This window comes from Pseudonaja textilis, chromosome 6, assembly GCF_049901715.1.
Source record: "Pseudonaja textilis isolate UNSWEBS1 chromosome 6, rPseTex1.2, whole genome shotgun sequence".
In the NCBI taxonomy this organism is placed as follows: Eukaryota; Metazoa; Chordata; class Lepidosauria; order Squamata; family Elapidae; genus Pseudonaja; species Pseudonaja textilis.
In genome coordinates, this window is record NC_141995.1 from 4,118,182 (window position 1) to 4,139,886 (window position 21,705).

At 43.2% G+C, this 21,705-nt stretch overlaps 1 pseudogene; it reads right to left on the minus strand.

Moving 5' to 3' along the window:
* Window positions 1–522: 522 nt before the first annotated feature.
* Window positions 523–3,078, minus strand: LOC148125376 (uncharacterized; annotated as a pseudogene).
* Between the last annotated feature and the right edge of the window lie 18,627 nt (window positions 3,079–21,705).

Sequence of the window (21,705 nt, forward strand, 5' to 3'; positions counted from 1 at the left end):
AGCAGTTTGAAAGCATGTAAAAAAAATGTGCAAAAAATGGACCCCTTCCAACTTTTGTATTTTGTTAAATAAATGGATAGAATGGATGGTTGGATGGTTGGATGGATGGTTGAATGGTTAGATGGACGGATAGTTGGATGGATGGATGATTGGATGGATGGATGGATGGTTGGATGGATGGATGGATGATTGGATGGATGGGTGGTTGGATAGTTGGATGGATGGATGGATGGATGATTGGATGGATGGATGGTTGGATAGTTGGATGGATGGATGGATGGATGGTTGGATGGATGATTGGATGGTTGGATGGTTGGATGGATGGATGGTTGGATGGTTGGATGGTTGGATGGTTGGATGGTTGGATGGTTGAATGAATGAGCAAACAAGCAAGTTTCCATCCATGCTCCTTCTTTCCAGAGACGTTGTATCAACCAACAGGACCAGTTGGTGGGAAACCAGTCCAACCTTCTCGGCGAGACGTCCAGCAAGAACATGGCTCTTCACATCACCCTAAGCGGCCTATTCCGCTGTCTCCGCAAACTGCTGTCCATTGGTTTCACTCTCCTCTTCTGCGACATCCTCCTGCGGGTCAGTTTTGTTCTTCTCTTCTTCATCCTCCTCCCTTTCTTCATCATCTACGACCACGTGATCCCTTCCATCGTCCTCTTCATCAAGTCGATCCGGCCCATCGTGGATGCTTTCTTCGGACGCCTGCTGCCCTCCGTCTTTGCCTTCATCCTGTCCTTGATTCCACCGGTCATCATCTTCTTCTTCACAAAGCACCTCTTGGTGCCCCTTTCCATCAAAGTCTTCCAGCTCACTTGGTGAAAACGACACCCCAACGCTTTTCAGGGGAACCGGGAAAAGTTTTCCAAATCCAGCAGGTTTTCCCATGGGCACCTGCTGCTACTGCAGAAGAAGTCCTGGTGGGCTAGGACCTAAATCCATGCCTCTTAATTTTATCCTAATTTGAGCAGTGTTTCTCTACACCCTAATTGCCATTATGCTCCTTTTAAGGTAAAATCTCCTAATTAAACTCAACTCCTGGTCATTTCTTTTATACGGATGGATGGATGGATGGATGGTTTTATGGTCAGATGGATGGATGGTTGGATGGATGAATGGATGGCTGGATGGTAGAATGGATAGTTGGATGGATGGTTAGATGGTCAGAAGGATAGATGGATGGATGGTCAGATGGATGAATGGTAGCATGGATGGTTGGATGGTTTTATGGTCAGATGGATGGATGGATGGTTGGTTGTATGGTTGGATGGTCAATGGATAGATGGTTGGATGGTCGGATGGATGGATGGTTGGATGGTTGGATGGATGGATGGATGGATGGTCGGATGGATGGATGGTTGGATTGTTGGATGGAAGGATAGATGGATGATTGGATTGTTGGATAGATGATCAGATGGATGGATGGTTGGGTTGTTGGATGGATGGGTGGATGGATGGATGGATGGTCAAATGGATGATCGGATGGATGGATGGTGGGATTGTTGGATGGATTGATGGATGAATGGATTGATGGTTGGATGGTTGGATGGTTGGATGGATGGTTGGATGGATGGTTGGATGGATGGATGGTCAGATGGATGGATGGATGGTCGGGTGGGGGGATGGTTGGATGATTGGATGGATAGTTGGATGGATGGTTGGGTGGATGGTCAAATGGATGGATGGTTGGATGGTCAGAAGGATAGATGGATGGATGGTCAGATGGATGGATGGTCATATGGATGGATGGATGGATGGTTGGATTGTTGGATTGTTGGATGGTTGAATGAATGAATGAATGAATGAGCAAACAAGCAACTTTCCATCTGTGCTCACCATGGTCATCATCTTCTTCTTCACGAAGCACATCTTGGGGCCCTTTTCCATCAAAGTCTTCCAACTCACCTGGTGAAGATGACACCCAACGCTCTTCAGGGGAACCGGGAAGAGTTTTCCAAATCCAGCAGGTTTTCCCATGGGCACCTGCTGCTACTGCAGAAGAAGTCCTGGTGGGCTAGGACCTAAATCCATGCCTCTTAATTTTATCCTAATTTGAGCAGTGTTTCTCTACACCCTAATTGCCATTATGTTCCTTTTAAGGTAAAATCTCCTAATTAAACTCAACTCCTGGTCATTTCTTTTATACGGATGGATGGATGGATGGATGGATGGTTTTATGGTCAGATGGATGGATGGTTGGATGGATGAATGGATGGTTGGATGGTAGAATGGATAGTTGGATGGATGGTTAGATGGTCAGAAGGATAGATGGATGGATGGTCAGATGGATGGATGGTAGCATGGATGGTTGGATGGTTTTATGGTCAGATGGATGGATGGATGGATGGTTGGTTGTATGGTTGGATGGTCAATGGATAGATGGTTGGATGGTCAATGGATGGATGGTTGGATGGTCGGATGGATGGATGGTCGGATGGATGGATGGTTGGATTGTTGGATGGAAGGATAGATGGATGATTGGATTGTTGGATAGATGATCAGATGGATGGATGGTTGGGTTGTTGGATGGGTGGATGGTTAGATGGATGGATGGATGGATGGTCAAATGGATGATCGGATGGATGGATGGTGGGATTGTTGGATGGATTGATGGATGAATGGATTGATGGTTGGATGGTTGGATGGTTGGTTGGATGGATGGTTGGATGGATGGATGGTCAGATGGATGGATGGATGGTCGGGTGGGGGGATGGTTGGATGATTGGATGGATAGTTGGGTGGATGGTTGGGTGGATGGTCAAATGGATGGATGGTTGGATGGTCAGAAGGATAGATGGATGGATGGTCAGATGGATGGATGGTCATATGGATGGATGGATGGATGGATGGATGGTTGGTTTGTTGGATTGTTGGATGGTTGAATGAATGAATGAATGAGCAAACAAGCAACTTTCCATCCGTGCTCACCATGGTCATCATCTTCTTCTTCACGAAGCACATCTTGGTGCCCTTTTCCATCAAAGTCTTCCAACTCACCTGGTGAAGACGACACCCAACGCTTTTCAGGGGAACCAGGAAGAGTTTTCCAAATCCAGCAGGTTTTCCCATGGGAACCTGCTGCTACTGCAGAAGAAGTCCTGGTGGGCTAGGACCTAAATCCACGCCTCTTAATTTTATCCTAATTTGAGCAGTGTTTCTCTACGCCCTAATTGCCATTATGTTCCTTTTAAGGTAAAATCTCCTAATTAAACTCAACTTCTGGTCATTTCTTTTATATTTTCTTGTTGTTAAGCTGCCAATTATGGTCTTTTGGGATTAAATCCCCCCTGCCCCAATTTATAGGTAGTCCTTGACTTACGACAGTTCATTTAGTGACCTTTTGAAGTTACAATGGCCCTGAACAAAGTGACTGAGGGTGTTTTTCACCAATGTGACTGTTATAGTATCTCTGTGGTCATCTGATCCAAATTCAGACCCTTGGCCACTGACTCATAATAGTTATGATGGTCGCGGCATCCGGGAATCACATGGTCCCCTTTTGTGACGCTCCAGCAAGCAAAGTCAATGGGGAATCCCGATTCACTTAACGACCGTGTCACAACGGAGGCGAAAAAAGGTTGTGAAATGGGGTATGACTCACTTAACAAATGTTTGACTTAACAGCAGAAAGTTTGGCTCAGTTGTGGTCGTAAGACGAGGATTACCTGTACTGATCTGGTTTAAGACTGTTTTATCTAAGGCAGGGGGTCTCTAACTTTGGCTGCTTTTAAAGACTTGTGGACTTCAACTCTCAGAATTCTCCAGCATGGCTGGCTGAGAATTCTGGGAGCTGAAACCCACAAGTCTTAAAGTTAAGTTTTAAAGCCTGGTGAACTTCAATTCCCAGAATTCCCTGGCCAACCATGCTGAAGATTCTGGGATTTGAAGTCCACAAGTCTTAAAGTTACATTTTAAAACCTAGTAAATTTCAATTCCCAGAATTCCCCAGTGAGCCATGCTGAGGATTCTGGGAGTTGAAGCCCATAAGCCTTAAAGTTGAGTCTTAAGAGACTTGTGAACTTCAGTTCCCAGAATTCCTCAGCATGGCTGGCTGAGGAGTTCTGGGAGTTGAAGTCCACAAGTCTTAATTTTACGTTTTAAAGACTGGTAAACTTCAATTCCCAGAATTCCCCAGCCAGCCATACTGAGGATTCTGGGAGTTGAAGTCCACAAGTCTTAACCTGTAATCTTAAAATTGCTTGACTAAATAAACAAACAAACAAATAAATAAATTAAATCCCAGAATTCCCCAGCCATCACACTTGGCCAATAAACAGTATTCCTATTTCTATCAACTGGTACCCACAGAAGTTGGAACAAACCATTTGTGAATAAAAAAATAAAATAAAATGAGAGGAAAAGAATAGAATAAGGAAAAGGAATAGGAATAGAATATAATATAATATGGAATGGAATGGAATGGAATGGAATGGAATGGAATGGAATAGAATAGAATAGAATAGAATAGAATAGAATAGAATAGAATAGAATAGAACAGAATATATGGAAATAATAGAATAGAAAAAAGAAAAGAACAGAATAGAATAGAGCAGAATATATGGAAATAGAATAGAATAGAACAGAACAGAACAGGAATAGGAACACAGAAGAATAGAACAGAATAGAATTCAGGAATAGAATAAAATAGGAATACAGAATAATAGAACAGAATAGAATAGGAATATAGAACAGAATAGAACAGAACAGAATATATGGACATAGAATAGGATAGAACAGAACCGAATTTCTGGAAATAGAATAGAATGGAATTCAGGAATAGAATAGAATAGGAATACAGAATAATAGAACAGAATATAATATGCATACAGAGTAGAACAGAACAGAATATATGGAAATAGAATAGAACAGAATATATGGAAGAATAGAATAGAATAGAATGGAACGGAATGGAACTGAACAGAATAGAATAGAATCAGGAATGTAATAGAATAGAACCGAACAGAATAGAATAGGAAATTGGAATAGGAATAGAACAGAAGAAGAGAGGAGAGGAGAGGAGAAGAGAATATAGATGCATTAAAATTAAAATTATTAAATAAAATAAAAATAGGAGTCTAATGATGCAATGGTTAAAGTGCAATATTGCAGGCTAATTCTGCTGACTGCCAGCAATTCAATCGCCTTCCATCCTTCCCGGGTGGGTAAAATGAGGACCCAGATTGTTGTTGGGGAGGGGGCGGGGGGGGCAAGAGGCTGACTCTAGAGACAGAAGGCTGTAAAGCATTGTGAAGCGGCATGATATATGTCTAAGAGCTGTTGCCATTGCCCTTGCTAGAATCAAATGAAAATGAAAATATAAAATAATAGTAAAATAAAATAAAATGTAAAAATAATAAAATAAAATGTAAAGTAATCACATAAAATGAAAAAAATGAAATGGCTGCATAGCCACTCGAAGCCTTTGAGGGCAGCCAGGACTCCCTCTCTTTTCCTTCACCTCCTCCAAACAAATCCGGGAGAAAAACAACCTGGAATTAGGGAGAAATTTCTGAACAATGAAAAAAAACCCAAAATTAACCAGTGCTGCCAGCAGTTGTGAATGCTCCCACACCGGAGCTTTTTAAGAGGAGGTTGGATTCGTGTGAAACAGTATAGGGTATATACTGCTTGAAGAGGGGTGGGTGGGCTAGAAGACCTCCAAAGGTCCCTTCCGCCTCTGTTATTCTGTTATCTAGGTTGTCTCCCAAAGACTCAGGCGGAGATGGGGGCGCCGCTGTGCCAAAACAATGATTTGCCCCCCGCACCCCAGCCAAGAGCAACGGAGGCCGCTCAGCAGGCGTTGTTTTCTGGGCACGGCCTGTAGAGGACAGCGTCGAATCGCTTTGCAGCCTGGAGCTTTGTCTGAGGTCCCGAGCGACCGCTTCCAAGCAGCCTCGCTTGGCCAAAACGGGGTGTGTGTGTGCGTGTATGTGTGCGTGTGTATGTGTGAGAGAGAGATCTGATCTAACCTCTCTCCCTCACTCCCTTCCTCTCCCCCCATCTCTCTTTATCTTTTATTTTATTTGGTTTGTCAATTGCTTACAAGATAATAGGTATAAGTAAAAACACAGTTATGAACACGTGGATACCTATAAGAAAAATAAAAGAAACAATAGGACAGGGACGGTAGGCACGTTGGTGCGCTTATGCACGCACCCCCCTACAGATCTCTTAGGAAAGGGGTGAGGTCAATAGTAGAGAGTCTAAGGTTAAAGTTTTTGGGGTTTGGGGAAGAAACCACAGAGTCAGGTAGAGGATTCCAAACATTGACCACTCTGTTGCTGAAGTCGTATTTTCTGCAATCAAGTTTGGTGAGATTAACCTTGAGTTTGTATCTATTGTGTGCTCTTGTGTAGTTATGGTTGAAGCTGAAGTATTCATTGACAGGTAGGACATTGCAACATATGATTTTATATACTATACTTAGATCGGATCGAAGGCGGCGTAGTTCTAGGTTTTCTAGGTCTAGAGTTTCAAGTCTGGTGGCATAAGGTATTCTACAATGAGTAGAGGAGTGTAGAACTCGTCTTGTGAAACATTTCTGGACTTTCTCAATTGTGCTAATATCAGATACGTAATGCGGGTTCCAGACTGATGAGCTGCATTCAAGTATTGGTCTAGCAAATGTTTTGTATGCTCTAGTTAATAGTGTGATATTACCAGAGAAAAAGCTACACAGGATTAGGTTAACAACACTTAATGCCTTTTTGGCTATGTAGTTACAGTGGGCTCTAGCAGTTAGATCATTAGAGATGAGTCCTCCAAGGTCATTGACAGAGCTTGGATCATCAACAAGGTCTTGACTATTCAGCCTGATTATATTTTCTGATTTTATTTTATTTTTGCCAATATGTAGGACAGAGCATTTATTTGTTGAGATTTGAAGTTGCCATTTGTTTGACCATTCTGACACATTGTCGAGGTCTTTTTGAAGGGTAGCAGCATTGTCAGTGGTGTTGAATAGCTTTACATCATCAGCGAAGAGAACGCAGTTGCTCTTAATAGTGCTCTCTCTCTCTCACACACACACACACAGAACACTGTCTCACCAGCCGCAGATCAAGTTACAGCCCTCTAATTGGGGACCTGCGGGGGGGAGGGGGCCTCATTAAGGTGGGGAGGGGGAGGACTTAAGAAAAAGCAGCCAGGAAATCTCTGGGGAGCCTGTCTCCTCTCTCTCCCCCTTTTCCAGGTTTTTTTTTTTCTGGATTCCTCCCAAAGGAGGAAAAACTGCAGAAACCCCAAAACAAGGCCTGGCAGATTAGCCAGGAGGGAAATGGTGGCTGGAGGGGGAGGACAGCTGCAGAGCATCCCTACATAGACCAGATCAGCTTGACCGATGCTGTCCTCTCCAACCTGACACTCAGGAGGTGTAAGGGGGCTCCGTTACCCAGAATTCCTAGCCAGAATCTGGGAGTTGTAGTTCTAGCTACTTTGGAGGGCGCCAAGTGGGCGAAGGCCATATATATATGTACATGTATTTGTATATGTGTATATATATATATATATGTATGTATGTATGTATGTATGTATGTAATGTATGGCATTCAGCTTTGTTCAGGTATTTTCCCACATCATTGTAGTTGTGCTTTTAGTGGTAGCAATGCTTTCGGCAAAGTATTTGTAGCAATGTTTCATCTGATGAGTTCCGAAATGTTGCACCACTTTAAAAGCACAACTACAATGACTTGGGAAAATACCCGAACTAAGCTGAATGCCATACATGTAAGCACCCGCGAAAACTTAAGAAAACACATATGTATATGTATATGTATATATGATGTATATAAGAAAACAAATATATGATGTATGTATGTATGATGTATGTATGCATATATGTGTGCGTGTGTGTGCAGATCTAGGGCAGCGCACACGGCAGGGGCTCAATTAGAAAAAAATAACATTGGTGGCAGTGGTGGGATTCAATTTTTTTGACTTCCGGTTTTGTGGGTGTGGCATGGTGGGCGTGGCTTGGTGGGCATGGCAGGGGAAAGATATACTGAAAAATCCCCCTTCCCTCCCCACCCCACTAACCTGCTTTCCAGCTCCGTTCTCCAATGCAGGGCAACCAAAGGAGACCCAGCTGATCGGTGATCGATGGGGCCAGTCAGAGGTGGGATCGGCCGGATTCTCTGAACTGCTCAAAATTTCCGCTACAGGTTCTCCAGCTGAATGCCACTTCTGATGGATGGCTGAGTTAATCAAGTCTTTAGCGCCTCCCTTCTCCTCCTCCTCCTCCTCCTGCTCCTCCTCTTCGTCTTCTCCTGTCCCACTGCACCAAATGGTGATAAATTACCTCCATATGTTCCCCATAAAGTTGCTGAGTGCCACATGGCCTGAGCTTTAAGCTCATAAATTAAATCAATTAACGCCAACGTTCCTCTTGCGTGGAACAAGCAACAAGGTGGCTGCAGGAGGAAAAACTAGCCAGGAATTTCTTTTGAGGGCCAGGAAAATGTCAGCCTCTCAACTTTAAATATACCCCTGTTTCCCCAAAAATAAGACCCTGTCATACATACATACATACACACACACACACACACACACACACACACATATAAAAAGGCACCAGGTCTTATTTTTAGGGGATGTCATCCACCGACTAACTTCACTTGTGTGTGTTGCATTCGACCTCCTTTTGGCTGTCAGAGGCCTTCAGGAACCTCTTCTTCTGCGGCCGGCAAGGCTTTCCTGAAGGCCTCTGCAGCTGATAATTGAACTCTGGATCGATCCAGAGCTTTGTTACCAGCTCCAGAGGCCTTCGGGAAAGCCTTGCCAGCCTTGTTGGCTGCAAAAGGAATGGGCTGGCAAGGCAGGTTACATACAGAGTGTGCAAGGCCTGGCTACAACTGGCTACAACTGTCCGAAGTGTAAGTAGTAGGGCAGCTCCACTCCTCCCAATCCCCACCCTAGTTTAATTTTTTACCAGTGCATTCTGGAGTGGGCAGGATCTTAATAAGGGCTTATTTTGGGGGGTAGGGCTTATATTGGGCGTGTGTGTAAAAATCAATCTAGGACTTATTTTCAGGGTAGGTTGTATTTTCGGGGAAACAGGGTAGACCGGGTGTAATCGATCCGAATTGGGGAGGTATTGTCCCCAGCATCACAGGGTTAGAAGGGACTGTGGAGGTCTTCTAGTCTAGGAATATCAAATTCAAGGCCTACGGGCCCGATCTAGCCTGTGGAGTACTCAGATCTGGCCCGCTTGGCCGCCCTGGAAACAGCAAAGGCGAAATTACTTCTTCTCACCAATTCCACGACTTGCTTTCCAGAGGCTTCACGGCCACACAAGGACACCAGTGAGGAGGGACACACTTGAGAGGAAGCTTAGTAAGGCCACTGCTAGAGTACTGCATCCAGTTTTGGTCACCACACTATAAAAAAGATATTGAGACTCTAGAAAGAGTGCAGAGAAGAGCAAGAAAGATGATGAGGGGACTGGAGGATAAAACATATGATGAACAGTTGCAGGAACTGGGCATGGCTGGTCTAGTGAAGGACCAGGGGACACATGATAGCAGTCTTCCAATATCTGAGGGGCTGCCACAGAGAGGAGGAAGGGGTCAAACTGTTTTCCAAGGCATCGGAAGGCCAGACAAGGAATAATGGATGGAAACGGATCAAGAAGTGATTCAACTTAGAAATAAGGAGAAACTTTCTGACAGTGAGAACAATCCACCAATGGGACAGAAGCAGAGGTGGTATTCAGCAGGTTCGGACCAGTTCTGGAGAACTGGAAGCAGAAATTTGGAGTAGTTCTGGAGAACCGGCTAATCCCGCCTCTGACTGGCCCCACCCCCATCTCTTCTCCGCCTCCCATTGAGTCCCAGCTGATCAGCTGGGTCTCCTTTGGTTGCCCTGCCCAGGAGAACGGAGCTGGAAAGCAGGTTAGTGGGGTGGGGAGGGAAGGGGGATTTTGCAGTATATCCTTCCCCTGCCCTGCCCACTAAGCCACACCCATTAAGCCATGCCCATCAAGCCATGCCCTCAGAACCAGTAGTAAAAAAATTTGAATCCCACCACTGAGTAGAAGTTGCCGGAGCTTCATCGCTGGAGGCTTTTAAGAAGAGACTGGACTGCCCATGTGTCATAAATGGTGTAGGGTCTCCTGCTTGGGAGGGGGTGTGGGGTTGGACTAGATGACTTCCAAGGTCCCTTCCAACTTTGTTCATCTGTTAATGACAGAGCCCAGATGGGGTAATGAATCAACATCCTCGCCTGATGCCTCGTGGCAACCTTGCACATCTGGGGACACAGATGCCTGTCGGATCTCAGTGCATCGTGAAGATGCCAGGAGATGATAGTCTAGATGGATTTTAATTCCACTCCAGTGTGGAATTGAGTGTGAACAGATGGGGGAGGCTAGAGAGGAGAAGAAGGGAAAGAGGAAGGAAAGCTGTCCGCCTCCCCCTCCCCAACAGCTGTTTCTTGTCTCCGGCATCAAAAATCTTTTTACAGAATAACAGAAGGGACCTTCGAGATCTTCTAGTCCAGGGGTTGCCAACCTTCCGGACCTCAGGGATCACCAAACTCATCATTTTAAATCCCGCGGACCAGAGACCCTGGGAAAATCCCCCAAAAAAGTCTGCAGGAAAATCCCCCACCCCGTTTTCCTACCGATCGATCGTTCTTTATTTAGGATCGCAGGAGACCGTCTCCAGCTCCGTTCTCAGGGGGACAGAGAGAGAGACTTTTGGCTTAATGAAAGGAAAGCAGCAGAAGCTGCAGAAGTCTTTCTTTCTCTCCCCCAAACTCCGCCAGAAATAAGTCTTTGTGAGACTTATTGTGCTGGCATAGCCTCTTGGAGCAGGAGGCCTTGCAGCGTCCCAAAGACTCATTTCTGGCGGAGTTTGGGGGGAGAGAAAGAAAGACTTTTGCTGCTTTCCTTGCGTGCAGCCAAAAGCAGAAGAAGAAAGAAGCAGAAAGAAGCAGCCTGGTGGCCTGGCCAGGCGAGTGGGGCAAGTTTCCCCAACTCCGCCCTTTCCCCCTCCCTACCTCTTGTTGTTCACAATGCAAGCGACGCAAACCTTGTGTTCCCGCGGGCCATGTGGGTGGCGCAGCCTTGTGTTCCCGCACAGCCTGGATTAATTGCTTTGTGGGAGACATTTCTCTGTGGACCACCAAAATTTTTTCATAGACCGCCAGTGGTCCCTGGCCCACCAGTTGGCGACCACTGGTCCAGTCCAACCCCCTGCTCTGGCAGGAGACCCTGCACCAATTGAGACAAATGGTTGTCCAGTAAAACCCTCCAGTGTTGAAGCATTCACAGTTTCTGGTGGCAAGTTGTTCCACTGATTAATTGTTCTCATTGTCTAGAAGTTTCTCCTTAGTTCTAGGTTGCTTCTCCCCTTGATTAGTTTTCGTTCTTGTTCTGCTTTGGAGAATAGATTGAAAATCAATCAGAATTGAGCTGGAAGGGACTTTGGAGGTCCTGTGGTCCAACTCACTGCTTAAGCAGGAGATTGTATACCTTTTGTGACAAGTGACTGTCCAGTCTCTTCTTGAAAACTTCCAGAGTTGGAGCATCCACAACTTCTGGAGGCAAGCTGTGGGTAAAATTGTAATAGGAGTTTCCTCCTTGGTTCTAGGTTAGTTCTCTCCATTGTTTCTTATCTTCCTTTCTGGGGGGCTTTGAAAGATAATTTGACTTCCTCTTCCTTGTAACAGGCCCTCAAATATTGGAAGACTGCTATCATGTCACACCTGGTCCTTCTTTTCATTAAGCTAGACATGTTCAGAATCCCCAAATCTATGACTATGTTGTTTAATTTACCACTATTATACAACACCACAAAACATCAACTAAAAACTGGTATTTATCAAATCTTCCGCAACTTCAGAGCCTCCTGGGAGCCTTAAGGAAGAAGGAGACCCCATGAGCTGGTTTTTCTCTTCCCAGTGTGGCTCTAGGTAGTTGTGATGACCCAATGGGGCGTGGCACAAAGGCAACACAGTCAGATAATCCGTAGGAGTCCCTTTATTAGCTCCAACTTTGTCCCCAATGTCCTGGTAACCTTCTGGGCTGGAGAAAAACTCCCAGGAACAGCCTTGGGCTGCAGAGAATCAAGTCCAAAATGTGGTCAACAAAAACTGTAACTAGAAGTCCAATCAAGGCAAGAGGAGGTAATTAATCTGGCGGGACAGGAGAGCAATTCCAGACGTGAAGGAACGGCAGTAACGCAACCCGGTTGGGAAGATACCAGGAATGCAGATAAGCAAAGTCAACACAAGAACAAACTCACATTTGTTCCCAGAAGATGCCACGCTCAGCTTGCATATCCTTTAAGCTCACATTCCCACCTGTGGCTAGTGAAGGGAATCAGGGCCCTTTCCTCCCCATAAGCCATGCAACCCCTGTTGCTCCCTTCTCCGTTCCTCCCTGCGTGCCCTAGGATGAAGAGGGGCTGGGCCTGGGTCTTCCTCTGAACTCCCTCTCCCTTGTTCTACCTCTCCACTGCTCTGCCCAGCTGGACTTTGCCCTTCCCCAGTTTCCTCCACAGCCAACGGAGTCACACTCCCGTTCCCTGCCAGCTGTTCATCTTCCTCCTCAGATTCAGACTCTGACAGGGGCATGACAGTAGTCCTTGACTTATAACCGTTCATTTAGTGACTGTTCAAAGTTACAATGGCACTGAAAAAAAGGGACTTATGACCAGTTTTCGCAGTTACAACCACTGTAGCAGCCGCATGGTCATATGATCAAAATTCAGACGCTTAGAAAATGATTCATATTTATGACGGTCATAGTGTCCCAGGGCCATGCAATCGCCTTTTGCAACCTTCCGACAAGCAACGGGGAGGGCAGATTCACTTAACGACCGTGTTCCTAAGTTAACCACTGCAGCTATTCACTTAACAACTGTGGCAAGAAAGGTCATAAAATGGAGGAACACTCACTCGACACATGTTTTGCTTAGCAACAGAAATGTTGGGCTCAATTTGGCCGTATGTTGAGCACTCCCTGTAAAAAAATAAAAATAAAATAAAATTATATACATATACATATACATTTATCATATATACCTACCAGATTTTGTTTTATTGTACTTTATTAATTTATTTGATTCTTTTTGTTAGTTTTTATTGTTTTTTTAATTTTTAATTTATTATTTTTTTGTTTTAATATGGTTTTACATTGTGTAAGCCACCGCGAGTCGCCATGGGTGAAAAGGCAGCAATGTAAATAAAATAAATAAATATGTGGTGTAAATGAATGAACCAAAAAAATACCCTACATTCTTTTAAAAAAAAAAATATTCCAAATGTTGAAATACAAATTCCCCAAAAGGGAATAAAATAAAATTCAAAAACAAAGCAGAAGTCGGCAAGACAAAAAAAGAAAATAAATGTACATAAAAAGAAAGAAAGAAACATACACATAAATTGTACCCCCATCCCCAAGTTAAATATTGATAAATGTATTTCAAGAATAATAGCTTCTCCTCCTTGCAAAAGGAGTGCACAGTTTATGAACTCCTAGGAAGCACGCATGTGCAGCAAATGAACCAAAAACTATGCATTCTGATTGTGTCTTGGAATAGGTTGACTTGATTAAACTTGATTATGACAACATATAATTAAGTAAAATTTGAATTCCCTATCAAGTTAATCTCTCCAAGCAGAGAGACGTTCGGGGGGGAAGGATTTGATTTTCTTGTGGAAGGAAGTCGCTTGTGACTATGGGCCTTTGGCATTAGATTTATATTGTATGCGGGGATATAAAATTTAGGCAGAGATGGTGGTATTCAGCCGGTTCTGACTGGTTTCTGGAGAACCGATAGCGGAAATTCTGAGTAGTTTGAAGAACCAGGCAATCCCGCCTCTGACTGACCCCACCGACCCCCATCTCTTCTCTGCCTCCCATCGAGACCCAGCTGATTGGCTGGGTCTTCTTTGGTTGCCCTGCACTGGAGAACAGAGCTGAAAAGGTAGGTAGGTAGGTGAGTAGCTAGATAGGTAGATAGACAGATGTTAGATAGATAGGTAGGTAAGTAGGTAGGTAGGTAGATAGATAGATAGGTAGGTAGATAGATGATAGATAGGTAGATAGGTATAGATAGGTAGGTGAGTAGGTAGGTAGGTAGATAGATAGATGATAGATAGGTAGGTATAGATAGGTAGGTGAGTAGGTAGTTAGGTTGATAGATAGATAGGTGAGTAGGTAGGTAGATAGATGATAGGTAGGTAGGTAAGTAGATGGATAGATAGATAGATAAATAGATAGGTAAGTAAGTAGGTAGATAGACGATAGGTAGGTAGGTAGGTAGGTAGATAGATAGATAGATAGATAGATAGATAGATAGATAGATAGATAAGTAGATAGGCAGGTAGGTAGGTAGGTAGGTAGGTAAGTAGGTAGGTGGGTAGATAGATAGGCAGGTAGGTAGGTAGGTAAGTAGGTAGATGGATAGATAGATAGATAGATAGATAGATAGATAGACAGACAGACAGACAGACAGACAGACAGATAGATAGATAAATAGGTAGATAGGTAGATAGGTGAGTAGATAGGTAGATGATAGGTAGATAGGTGAGTAGGTAGGTAGATGATAGGTAGGTAGGTAAGTAGGTAGATGGATAGATAGATAGATAGATAGGTAAGTAGGTAGATGGATAGATAGATAGATGATAGATAGATAATACGGTTGAAAGATAGAGGATAGATAGATAATGAATAGAATAGTGTAGAATTAGATAGATAGAGCAGAACAGGACAGAACCATCAGGTTAGTGGGACTTTACAGTTCTTCTAGTCTAACCTCTTTCTCAGGCAGGACACCCTGTATCGTTCCATCCATAGCAGCAGCTTACATAGGAATATGTATTTATTAGTAAATTAATATGCCCTCCATCTTGCTGTCTGTATGCCTTCCTTTTATCCTACAGCTCTCAGAGGAGGAGGGAGAGGAGGACTGTTAATTACCAAGAAAAGAGAATATTTGTAGCTCAGGGTTGAACTGTGGGATCCTTGGGGCTCCCTGAGTTTGGTAGTCCTTGCAGACATTTCATGACCCAACTAGGTTACATCCTCCCTCCCAACGAGTTCCTTTAACTCTGTTAAGAATCTACCAGGAGAACGGACTCCATTCCCTTCTAGTACTGATGATGTCACCTAGCTTACTTACTTACAGATTAAGAGTTGGAAGGGACCTTGGAGGTCATCCAGTCCAACCCCCTCCCGCTGCCGCCCAAGCAGGAGACCCTACACCGTTTCTGACAGATGGCCGTCCGGTCTCTTCTTGAAAGCTTCCAGTGATGAAACTGGGTAAGGAAGAGTCTGCAAGTTAATGCACATTTCAAAACACCATTGCACCTAGATCAACTTACAAATAACACATTTTTGACAGACATTTACACTATTACCTTTCAATATTGTACCATCAACACAGCTGGATGGAATATTTCATAAAATTCTATATGCAGAAAGGCTCTGCATATAGTAAAGATGGTACTATCGAAATATTAACTCATATTCTGTTGTACTGTAAATTATAACAAGAAAAATGTAAAGAGCTACTAATATTCCTCTGATCTCGTTTGTGGACAGGCCGAAGGATTTTAGGTTTAATTTTACTGAGCAGCTAAGGACCGCAAAGTAATTCACTGTTGTAAAGTTTGTTTTTGCAGCTTGTAAAACTTCTGAATTGCTGATAGCAAAATAGTGCAAGCTTGACTGTATATTTTTTTTAAATATGGCATGTCTTGTTGTATTTTGCACATTCTATTTTAAGCTGTATGCTGTAGATTTTATTTAGTCGTTTTATTTATTTACACTGGGTTGCTGACTTATAATAAAGAATTTAAAATGCAAAAAGAAGGAAGGAAGGAAGGAAGGAAGGAAGGAAGGAAGGAAGGAAGAAAGAAAGAAAGAAAGAAAGAAAGAAAGAAAGAAAGAAAGAAAGAAAGAAAGAAAGAAAGAAAGAAAGAAAGAAAACCACCAAACTCAGAGAGCAAGCACCCAGGACCCCACAGCAGATTCTGCACACATCCTTCGTGTAACTTGCCACTGGTGTAGCAGTTAAGTTGAGAAGGGTCAAGTGTCACCTTGGCACCTGCAAGGGATGGTCAGGACTCACGCTCAAGGCATAATGGTTGCCCCATAGCAGGCCTTGATTGGTGGAGAAGACGTAGTAAGAGCGCCGGTGCCAATTCCTCGGTGTCATGGTGAAGGGTTTGTTTTGGTGACTCCAATTTGCTCATTAGCGGAGTAATGGATCCATGCTCCTCTACCCGAAGCACTAAATCTCCCTGGAGGATGAGCTAAGAAAAACAGTAGCACAAAATATTTCTCCTTGGTTAATTAGAAGAAGCACAAGGTGGGTGGGAGAAAAGTTTTGAGCCTTGTTAGAAGTAAGGAGAGAGAAGGGGCAGAGTACCACGAAATGTGGAATAGAATATAATACTTTATTGTCCAAGTGTGATTGGACACACAAGGAATTTGTCTTGGTGTAAATACTCTCAGTATACATAAAAGAAAGGATACATTCATCAAGAGTCGCGAATCATAAGGTATTGTATCCTATGACTTAGTGATAGTCATAGGATACAGTAAGCAATCAAATCAGACTAGGAAACAGTCCATATAAATCATAAGGATACAAGCGACAAAGTTACAGTCATACAGTCACAAGTGGGAGGGGATGGGTGATAAGGAGTGATGAGAAGATTAATAGTAATAGTAGTGCAGACTTTGTAAATAGTTGGACACTGTTGAGGGAATTATTTGTTTAGCAGTGATGGCTTTCGGGAAAAAACTCTCCTTGTGTCTAGTTGTTCTGTGCGCAGTGCTCTATAGCATCATTTTGAGGGAAGGAGTTGAAACAGTTTATGTCCAGGATGTAAGGGGTCTGTACATATTTCCACAGGCCTCTTTTTGACTCGTGCAGTATACAGGTCCTCCATGGAAGGCAGGTTGGTAGTAATTATTTTTTCTGCAGTCCTAATTATCCCCTGAGGTCTGTGTCTGTCCTGTTGGGTTGCAGAACCAAACCAGACAGTTATAGAGGTGTAGATCATAGACTCTATGGTATAATTGGCTGCAAGGTAGACACAAAATAGAGAAATGAATGAAAGGTTGTGGTGAGATGAAACAATACTGTATGACTAAGTATAACTATGTATAATTATGTAAAAACTACATAAAGATATGAAAGTATACTATAAATCGAATGTAAAACAATTGTAATAATATTTGGTAATAGTCTACATACTTAAGAATAGGTCAATGTGAGTGAATGCCACTACAAACATGCTGAAATGAATGGAAACATGTTTTTAATTGTAGAATTTGATTAATAAAGACTTTTTAAAATTTAAAAAGAGAAGAAGAAGTAAGGAAAGAAACAAGGACAGTTAAAAGGGAAGAATGTTTTCAATCCTTTCCTGAGATCATCCTGGCTGAGCTGGTGCCCTCAACTCATCCCGAAGTTGGCAGCAAAAACGTCTAACATTACACACCCCTTTGCTTTCTTTATTGGCTAAAATGGAACTGAAAAGTCAAGGGGTGAGACGATTACAAAAGGCAAGGGGAAAAAAAAGAGAACCATAGAATAATAGAGTTGAAAGGAGCTTTGGAGGTCTTCTAGTCCAACCCCTGCTCCAGCAGGAAACCCTACGCATGGGGTGTCCAACTGAAGGCCCACAGGGACACATCCAGCCTGGGGAAGCCTGTTTTTGGCATGGACGGCCTCCTGTAGCACTCTGCCAGCCAAAACTGGGCATGGATCCTCCATTTTGGCCTGCAGGGTGCTGTCTGTCCCGTCTCCCTCCCCGCTTGCCCCAGCCTGCAGAGGAGAACTACAATACTGATCCAGTCCTTGAAGAAATCCAGTTTGACACCCCTGGCCTGCCCTACTACAACATTCCAGACAAATGGTTGTCCAATCTCTCCTTTAAAAACCTCCAGTGATGAAGCACCCACAGCTTCTGGTGGCAAGGAGTTCCACTGATTCATTGTTCTAACTCAGAGGTGGGATTCAGCCGGTTCGGACCCGTTCTGGAGAACCGGTAGCGGAAATTTGGAGTAGTTAGGAGAACCGGCCAATCCCGCCTCTGCCTGGCCCCGCCAACCCCATCTCTTCTCTGCCTCCCATCGAGTCCCAGCTGATCGGCTGGGTCTCCTTTGGTTGCCCTGCCCAGGAGAACGGAGCTGGAAAGCAGGTTAGTGGGTGGGGAGGGAAGGAGGATTTTATCCTTCCCCTGCCATGCACACCAAGACACTCCACGCCTAGAGAACTGTTCATAAAAGAATTTGAATCCCATCGCTGCTCTAACCACCATGAAATTTCTCCTTTGTTCTAGTTTTCTTCTCTTCCTGATTTAGTTTCTACCTGTTACTTCTTGTTTTATGTTGAGGTGCTTTGGAGAATAACTGGGGCCCCCCTCTTCTTTGTGGCAGCCCCTCAGATATTGGAAGACTGCTATCATGTCCCCACTACTCCTTCGTTTCATTAAACTAAACTAGACCTACCCAATTCCTGCAACTATTCTTTGTATTCTATCCTCCAGTCCCCTTCTTCTTTGATATGTGGATTAGGTTTCAGTAACTGATTTGTGTGTGGGGGTTTAAGGAAGTTTGAGTGAAACATTCCCGCCATTTGATATTTAAAATATAGAATTTAGAATAGAATAGAACAGAACTGGAAGGGACCCTGAAGGTCATCCAGTCCAGTCAAGCAGAAGAACCTATACCATTTCAGACCATTGGCCATCCAATCTCTTCTTGAAAGCTTAACTTAGTTTCAGCTTGACCGTCAATTATCTAGCTAAGATTTTATACAAATTTTCCTTGTTTGCTGTCGATATTGTCAGTTTATAATTCCTATCCCATAATTTCTGCCATTTATCCAATTCTATAGTGTGGCACTTAGCACCAGCAAGGCTAGCAAAAATGTTTAAAGATAAATCAATGAAATGTTGGAAATGTCATCAAACATATTACCATATGTTGCACAGAGGCTAAAAGTTATTGGATTAAAATACACACTTGGTTGGAGAAAATGATTAAACAACATATAGATTTGAAACCTGAAATATTCCTATTAGGAAAGGTACCAGAAGGTTATAGTAAAGGAAAGACTTACCTAATTATACATGTTTTAACAGCAGCTAGTATTTGCCCCAAAATGGAAATGTGATAAGATACCGATAGAGAGGAAAATAACTGAAAACATATTTGAATGTTCAGAAATGAATAGATTGACACTAGAAATCAAAGGAAAGAAGAATTTGAAAATTATATGGTACGGAATCTGTTTTAGCAATGGGTAGAAAATAGAACAAGTTAAAAGGGATTGGATGTATTTTTAGAGCAATTAGATAAATTGATGTAACAGATATACTTGATATTATTATTTATATGGGAATGTGATTATTATATTGTTAGACTTGATAAGAACATTATGAATAATGGTTAAATAATTGAAATGTGTACCTAATCAACGCACGATTTAAATAAAATGGATTTGTTGTATATATAACACACACACACATATACATATACATATACATATACATATATATATATATATATATATTTATATATATATATATAATATATATATATATATATTTTCTTAAGTTTTCGCGGGTACTTACATATATGGCATTCAGCTTTGTTCGGGTATTTTCCCATGTCATTATAGTTGTGCTTTTAAAGTTGTAGCAATGTTTCAGAATCTCATCTCCAAAACTGAATAACATACATACATATCTCTATATCTATCTGTCTGTCTGTCTGTCTGTCTGTCTGTCTGTCTGTCTATCTATCTATCTATCTATCTATCTATCTATCTATCTATCTATCTATCTATATCTATCTATCATCTACCCATCCATCATTTCTATTTATTTATCTCTATCTATTTCATCCATCCATCATATCTATCTATCTATCTATCTATCTATCTATCTATCTATCTATCTATCTATCTATCTAAATTTACCATTTTTTAAAATCTAGCTAAGATGTTGACTTTACATCCACGGTGGAGTCTATTAAGGGTGAAGGGAGGACGGAAACAGGAATAAAATGTATTTTGATATAAAACTTCTCAAAACCTCTGGCAAGAAAAGCCTGCAGGTGGCTCTCTTCCCTGAGAAATCTGAAGGCGGCCGGGCCAAGGAAGAACAAAGAGAAGCGAAGGATAAGAAGAGAAGAATTCCCTAGCAAAAGTTGCCCTTTTCTCTCTCCCTCCCTCCCTTCATCCTGTAAGAAAAGCATCCCAGGACTATTTCATGTTCTCTTCACACCTCAATGATTTAGGAGCCAGATGTTTCCAGGAATCTGCAGAAGAAGAAGAAGGGAGGAATTCATCAAAGCGTGTAAGGACTTTGACCTGAAGAGAAGAGACTGAACAGAATAACTGAGACTGGAAGGGGCCTTGGAGGTGTTTCAAATCCAAGCCCCTCCTCGAGCAAGAGACCACAGACTATTTCAGAGAAATGGCCGCGGACTTTCTTCTTGAATACCTCCAGTGATGGGGCACCCGCAGCTTCTGGAGGCAAGCAGTCCCACTGATCAACCCTTCTTCTTGAGGAGAAATGCAGAAATTCATGATTCTCTGCTTATAACTCAACATAGAATAATAGAGAGACCTTGGAGGTCATCTAGTCCAACCCCCCTGCTCAGGCAGGAAACCCTACGCCACTCTAGACAAATGGCTGTCCAATCTATTCCTAAAAACCCCCCCAGTGATGGTGCATTCACAAATTCTGAAGGCAAGTTGTTCCACCGGTTAATTGTCCCCCCTGTTAGGAAATTTCTCCTTAATTCAAGGTTTGCTTCTCTCCTTGATCAGTTTCCATCTGTTATTTCTGGTCCGGCCTTCAGGGGCTTTGGAGAATCTGTTTAGCCCCTCGTTTTGTTGGAGCCCTCAAATTTTGGAACGGTGCTGTCATGTCTCCCCGGTCCTTCTTTTCACTAGACCAGACCTACCCGATTCCTGCACCATCCTTTGTATGTTTTAGACTCCGGGCCCTAATCATCCTTGTTGCTCTTATGTCATGGAGTCTGAATCCGAGGAGGAAGACGAACAGCCGACAGCCGACAGGGAGCGGGAGTGTGACTCCGTTGGCTGTGGAGGAAACTGGGGAAGGGCAAAGTCCGGCTGGGCAGAACAGGGGAGAGGGAGAACAAAGGAGAGGAGGTTCAGAGGAAGACCCAAGCCCACCCCCTCTTCATCCTAGTGCACGCAGGTGGAGAATAGAGAAGGGAGCAACGTGGGTTGCATGGCTTATGGGGGAGGAAAGGGCCCTGATTCCCTTCATTAGGCACACCTGGGAATGAGAGTTTAAAAGAGATGTAAGCTGAGTGTGGCGTCTTCTGGGAACAAACGTGAGTTTATCTTGTGTTGACTGTGGTTATCTGTGTTCCTGACATCTTCCCAACCAGGTTGAATTACTGCTGTTCCTTCACATCTGGAATTCCTTCTCTTGCTCTGCCAGACTAATGACCTCTTTTTGCCTTATAGTTACAGTTTTTGTTGACCACGTTTTGGACTTAATTCTCTGCAGCCAAAAACTGTTCCTGGGAGAGTTTTTCTCCAGCCCAGAAGGTAACCAGGACATTGGGGACAAAGTTGGAGCTAATAAAGGGACTCCTACTGATTATCTGTCTGTGTTGCTTTTGTGCCACGCCCCTTTGGGTCATCAAGTCTTCTCTGCACTCTTTCTAGAGCAAGGGTCTTCAAACTTGGC